Genomic DNA, 6,902 nt, shown 5'->3' on the forward strand with positions numbered 1-6,902 from the left:
GGCGCCGGTTCTAATCCCGGCAGCTCCACTTCCCATCTAGCTTCCTGATTGTGGCCTGGGAAAGCAGTCGAGGACGGCCCAAAGCCTTGGGACCCTGCACTCGCGTGGGAGACCTGGAGGAAGTTCCTGGCTCCTGGCTTTGGAGTAACTCAGCACCGGCCATTGAGGTCACTTGAGGAGTGAATCATCAAATGGAAAATCTTCCTCTCTATCTTTCCTCCTCTCTGTATATCTGCCTTTCCAATAAAAATAAATAAATCTTTATTTAAAAAAGAAGAAGAACTGATGCAGTCAGGACACAAACCAGTGCCCATTTGGGATCCTGGCACTTGCAAGGTAAGGATTAGTCAGTTGAGCCATTGCACTGGACCCTGGTGCTTATTTCCCATCAATCTCATTTTCATTTTGCTTTAGTGACCAAGGAAAGCAGCCTGCGACCACTGTGTGGTTGTTCTTACCTGCTTGATATGGTGAGGAGCAGAGCTGCAGCCCAGTCTTAAGCAGTTGGCCAAGCAGCTCTGGTCTTTCTAGCAAACAGCTAAAAAAGCCCAGAGGGCATCTGCATGCCTTCAGGCTCATCTACAACCTCAGGTCCACTATCTGAAAGCTCAAGAGCTGGGGCAGTCTTTAACCTGAAATGCCTCTTTGGTCACAGCATTTTCAGCAGCAGCCAGCTCCTCCTCCTCCATCTCTTCGGCATCACTGTAGAAGGAACTAACAGGTATGACCTCCCGTGGAAGACACCATGCAAGCTCAGAACTTTCTGGGCAAGCAATTACCACATTAGACCCACTGAGTGAGCTCCTTGGTTGCACTGGATGGCAATGCCCACACAGCACCAAGAAGGGTCTGTGTCCCACAGAGCACTGGTGCAGGGTGTGGGTGTCACAGAACGATGCTTCCTGGATCAGCAGGTTCTGGGGAGGCTGCCTGGACCTCATTAGTGAAGGTCCCAGGCTTGAAAGGGGCAACAGTACAAATGACTCCAGTGGCAGCAGCAAACTTCAACACAGCCCTCTGGCCAGAGTTCCTGGAAGACATCACACTGACCTCAACAGAATTTTCGATGACAACAATGGAAGCTTCTCCCAGGATCTGTGGGTAATGATGAAGACGCCATCACTTTTCTTTCCATACACATCCTGTTTCGTTTGTAAGTCAAGGTTGGTGCCACCTTGGTGGGTTCCTGCTGCAAGGAAGTGGAAGATATCCTCATCTTTCACTTGTAGGATGGCAAGGGCTCTAGACACTGGGATGGCTAGGAATTAAGAACATAACTATCCCTCCCTGGGTAGCACAAAAAGGATTGGAAGAATGGTTAAAACTTCAGATTGTCAGGATTTTTTTTTTAATTATTTAATTTCAAAAAAATTTTTTAAAGATTTATTTTATTTTCATTACAAAGTCAGATATACAGAGAGGGGGAGAGACAGAGAGGAAGATCTTCTGTCCAATGATTCACTCCCCAAGTGGCCGCAACGGCCCGTGCTGTGCCAATCCGAAGCCAGGAACCAGGAACTTCTTCTAGGTCTCCCACGCGGGTGCAGGGTCCCAAGGCTTTTGGCTGTCCTAGACTGCTTTCCCAGGCCACAAGCAGGGAGCTGGATGGGAGTGGGGCTGCTGGGATTAGAACCAGCGTCCATATGGGATGCTGGCACGTGCAAGACAAGGACTTTAGCCACTAGTCTATAGCACTGGGCTCAAGTCCAGGGTTTTCCAAGTGTAGTCCCTGGACATGAGCATCATCTGGGTCTTGTTAGAAGAGGTAATTCAGTTTGTGAGCCTGATCCCAGAACGTCATGTCTCTGAAAAATTGAGAGTAGATATTTGGTGAAGTTGAAGATGTTGGAATACCAACATCTCATACTGGAGTGCCTGGGTTTGGTTTCTGGCTTTGCTTCTGATTCTAGTTTCCTATTAATACACAGCTTGGGAGGCAACAAATGATGGTGCGAGTGATTGGGCCCTTGTCACCCATGGAGCAGCCGACCCAGATGGAGTTCCTGTCTCTTGGCTTTGGTCTACCCCAACTCCAGCAGTGGCCAGCATTTGGGAATGGAATGCAAGATCTTTGTATTTATCAAATAAAATGGTTTTTTGGGGGGGGCCGGCACCGTGGCCTAGCAGCTGAAGTCTTTGCCTTGAACACTCTGGGATCCCACATGGGCGCCGGCTCTAATCCCAGCTGCTACACTTCCCATCTAGCTTCCTACTTGTGGCCTGGGAAAGCAGTCGAGGACGGCCCAAAGCCTTGGAACCCTGCTCCCGTGTGGGAGACCCGGAAGAGCTCCTGACTCCTGGCTTCGGATCAGCTCAGCTCTGGCTGTTGTGGCCACAAGTGTAGTGAATCAGTGGATGGAAGATCTTTTTGTTTCTTCTCTCTGAATATCTACCTTTCCAATAAGAATAAATGAATCTCTTTTTTTTTGCAATAAAAAAAATAAATCTTAAAAAGAAAGAAGGGAAGAAAGAAAGTGCCCTCTCTCCGTCTTGGATTCACAGCCCTGTGCATCTGCCAAAACTCAACAAGAAGTAAGAGACGCATATGCACATGACTGTATGTAAATTTAACCTCAAAAATATAAGGGAAAAAACCCACAACTGTGAAAAGACAAAAATATCACAAATTTAGTTCAAAGATCTTAATTGCCTTGTATTTGCAATTCTACAATCAGGTGACAAGTAACAGAATGGGTGTTCTGATGAGCTGAGCTGAGGGGTTAGACAAATGAGCGACTGAAAAAAAAAAGGAAAAACAAAACAAAACAAAAGCAGCTTGGTCATTTCAAAGTTACTTCCCCTAGCAGGATAAAAGTAGAATGAGCTTTCTTATCATCACATCAGCTAAAACTGGCTCCTCTGGAGGTTTAGCTATTATCTCAATCTTCTGGTTTCTCTCAAGGTCAAACAAATAACTGGGTTCATGCTTGGTGATGTGGACCTTTAGCACAAATAACTGCATGTTGGTTAGCTGATACCTAGTACAGAAGCTCTGTCCCAACCAATGGACTCCTACAGATTTTACATAACACACCAAGACTGAGAGTTGAGCCCTAGTGAATGACAGACATGCTGAAATGTATAGAAGTATAATAAATGACAAAAAGTGATGAATGGGAAGATCAGCGATAGAGGAAGAAATAAATATGGGACCAAGTCAAAAGCTAACAACAGAAGAAGCTAGGCAGCAGGGCCTGGCTATAGGGCTGAACTGGCTAATCCTCTCTTTACAAGCACCAGGATCCCTTATGGTGCTGGTTCGTGTCCCAGCTGCTCCACTTCCCATCCAGCTCCCTGCCTGTGGCCTGGGAAAACAGCAGAGGATGGCCCAAAGCCTTGGGACCTTGCGCCCGTGTAGGAGACCCAGAAGCTTCTGGCTCCTGGGTTCGTATCAGCTCAGCTCCAGCCATTGGGGCCACTCAGGCAGTGAGCCAGCAGATGGAAGATCTTTCTGTCTCTCCTTCTCCCTACAAATCTACTTTTCCAATAAAAATAAATAAATTAAAAAAAAAAGAATCTAGGCAGTGGCTATACAAGTGTTGGACATATGTGAATTTTTTTAAACATTTATTTTATTTTTCTTGGAAAGATTTATTTTTTAAAGATTTATTTCATTTTTATTGGAAATCCAGTTACACAGAGAAAAAGAGATATAGAAAAATCTTCCATATGCTGTTTCATTCCCAAGTGGCCACAATGGCCGGAGCTGAGCCCATCCAAAGCCAGAAGCCAGGAGCCTCCTCTAGGTCTTCCATAAGAGTACAGGGTCCCAAGACTTTGAGCCATCCTCTACTGCTTCTTCAGGCCACAAGTTGGGAGCTGGATAGGAAGAAGAACAACTGGGATATAAACCTGTGCCCTTATGGGATCCTGGGCATGCAAAGTGAGTATTTCGCCAGTAGGCTATCATGCCATGTCCATGAAATTTTTGTAACGCAGCCTGGAGGCAGGGATCCTGCACAGGCAAAATGCAGCCTAGCTTCTCAGTTTGCAATCCCTTCTAGTTCTGCAGATGGCTCCATTCCTGACCTGTTCTCTTTGGAGCCACAAACTGCATCATAACTTTACTTCCCCCCAAATCCCTTTCTCAATGCCCTTGCCCCACCCCATTCCAGCTAATTAGGTTCCATTTTTAGGAATACTTGGGGGAGTAGGGGGGCCTCCTCTGACATCTGGAGACTGTGGTCAAATGTCTTATTGTTTAGCTCAAGGCAGGGAACTGGGCCACGTAAACTGGAGAGATATCCTCCCTTCCCAAACCACAAGATAAACCCTTCAAGGAGGAAGAGGCTGTCTCCCCAGCACACCCCCTCTAGGCTCTCTGCAGGGATGGGCCAAAGGCTTCAATGAAACCTTGTCTATAAACTATGAGAGCAGGAGACAAGGACACACATGCTGAGTGCTTACTGGGCACTTGGAACTCGCTGGGCCCTTATTCATCCCCACCACTACCCATGCAGTCCCGGACATTGTGCTTCCCCTTATCAGAGTGGGGGGCGGGGACACAGAATTCAGAAAGGTTAAGGTACAAAAATTCACAAAGCCAGAACCAGCCTGTGATCTGAACCAACGACTGTGTCCTTCAACTACTTCTGGAAACAATGTAAGGACCAGGCTCTGGGTTTTTCTGTGTCCTTCAGAGAATGCAAAGGTGTGAAAAAAAAAGTTACAAGAATAAGTAGCCAGGGCAGGCAGCTAAAATCTGGCCTAGCAGCTAAAATGCCATTTGGGATACTTACATCCTACACTGGAGTGTCTGGGTTCAAGAATCAACATACTCCCAAATCTTCCTTTCTGCTAACGTGCACCCTATGAGGAAGTGGGTTCAAGTACATCGGTTCCTATCACCCACATAGGAGACCCAGATGGAAGGCTGGGCTCCTCCTGGCTTTGACCTGTCTCTCTTTAGCTGTGGTAGGAATGTGGGGAGTGAACAGGTGGATGGGAGCTCAGTTTCTCTCTTTGTTTCTCTGCTTTTTATAAGCAAACAAGCAAACAAGCAAACAAACAAATGTAATTTCAACTATAGCCATAAGCAGCTCTCAGCACTTCTGTCTGCAGCTTTGGGGATGGCTGAGCTTCAGAGAGGGTATTCGGGGGACTGAGGCACAACCTTAGATAATAAACAGCAGTCAGAGCTCGCTCTTTCTTTCCTTTTTATCAAGATTTTTTTTAATTTTTATTGCAAAATCAGATATACATAGAGGAGGAGAGACAGAGAGGAAGATCTTCTGTCTGATGGTTCACTCCCCAAGCAGCCACAATGGCCAGAGCTGAGCCAATCTGAAGCCAGGGGCCAGGAGCTCTTCCAGGTCTCCCACGGGTGCAGGGTCCCAAAGCTTTGGGCCGTCCTCAACTGCTTTCCCAAGCCACAAGCAGGGAGCTGGATGGGAAGTGGAGCTGCCGTGTTTAGAACTGGTGCCCATATGGAATCCTGGTGTGTTCTAGGCAAGGACTTTAGTCACTAGACTATTGTGCCTAGGGGCTTTTTTTTTTTTTTTAAGTCAGAGCTGTTTCTAACTCTTGTTATTCTTGCCTTCCCCCTGCTTCCCAACCTCCCACCCCACTTTCTTCTCAAAAGGCAAATACAGAAAGATGCACAGACAGTTGTTTTACCCACTGGTTCACCACCTGAATGCCTACAACAGCTGGGGCTGGGCTAGGCTGAAGCCAGGAACCCAGAACTCCATCCCCATCTCCTCGTTTCACGGGTGGCAGGAACCCTCACCTGCTGTCTCCCAGAGTGCGCATTAGAGGAATCCAAAGCAGAGTTAGACTCGAACCACTCAGATATGGGAGGTAGACATCCTCTGAACCAAACACTCACATTTCTTTTCTTGCCCTTGAATCTAAAGTTGTTCCCCTTTGAGAACAGCCCCTTTGACCCACTTCTACAAATTGTTACCAGAACCATTTCCTGCTTAGAGTTCTCAATGGAGATGCCAGAATCTCCTTTTCAAACAAAAAGGATGGAAGCTGTACCTATAAATTGCTTAGGAAAGTATAAAACCAAGCAACAAACACCCAGTTCACCTCAGGCAAGTTGGGAAGGGGTCCTCAGAAATACTCCCAGTTTATCTCAGCACTCAGCTTCAGTTCATGCAAACTTTCCCTGAAGCGGCCAAGGATGCAGTGAGACCTATGTGGACGTGCAAAAGTTCATTGTCAATCCTTGAAGACTTGCTAGACTTGGGGAGAAGAAAGGCAGATCCCACAAGGTCAACCAGTCCAGTCAACTGTGTTCAGGCTGGTGCTGTGCCTAACCTCTGACACCTGTAGGGAAGAAGAAATGAGAGAGCACAGCTCATGGCCAAGTGGGCAACCAGAGCCATCACTTGAGGGGTGGATCGGTGGTACTGCTTGGGATACTCGGATCCAAAACTGGAGTGCCTAAATTAGAGTCCCAGCTCCAGTTACAATTTTCATCTCTTGCCATTGCATACCCTGGGTGGCAGCAGGTAGTCCAAGAACTAGATAGTACCACCTATATGGGAGGCCAGGATTGAGTTCTAGACTCCTGGAAGACCTCTCTCTCTCTCTCTCTTCCTCTCTGTCTCTCATTTTCTGATTCCTGCCTTTCACATATATGAAATGAGTTTTATAAGACAAGGTAAGTCAAAGTTTAATTTCAGGGGGCCAGCACAGTGGTACAACTGACTAATTCTGCACCCTGTGGCACCAGCATCCCATACAGGTGCCAGCTAGTGTCCTGGATGTTCCATTTCTGAAACATCTCTCAGCTTATGGCCTAGGAAAGCAGCAGAAAATGGCCCAAGTCCGTGGGATCCTGCTCCTATGTGGGAAGTCTAGAAGAAGCTTCTGACTCCCAGCTTCGGATTCAGCTCAGTTCTGGCCATTGGGGCCATTTGGAAAAAAACCCAGGGAATGGAAGACATTCTCTC

Source organism: Ochotona princeps, chromosome 22 (genome assembly GCF_030435755.1).
Source record: "Ochotona princeps isolate mOchPri1 chromosome 22, mOchPri1.hap1, whole genome shotgun sequence".
Classification (NCBI taxonomy): domain Eukaryota; kingdom Metazoa; phylum Chordata; class Mammalia; order Lagomorpha; family Ochotonidae; genus Ochotona; species Ochotona princeps.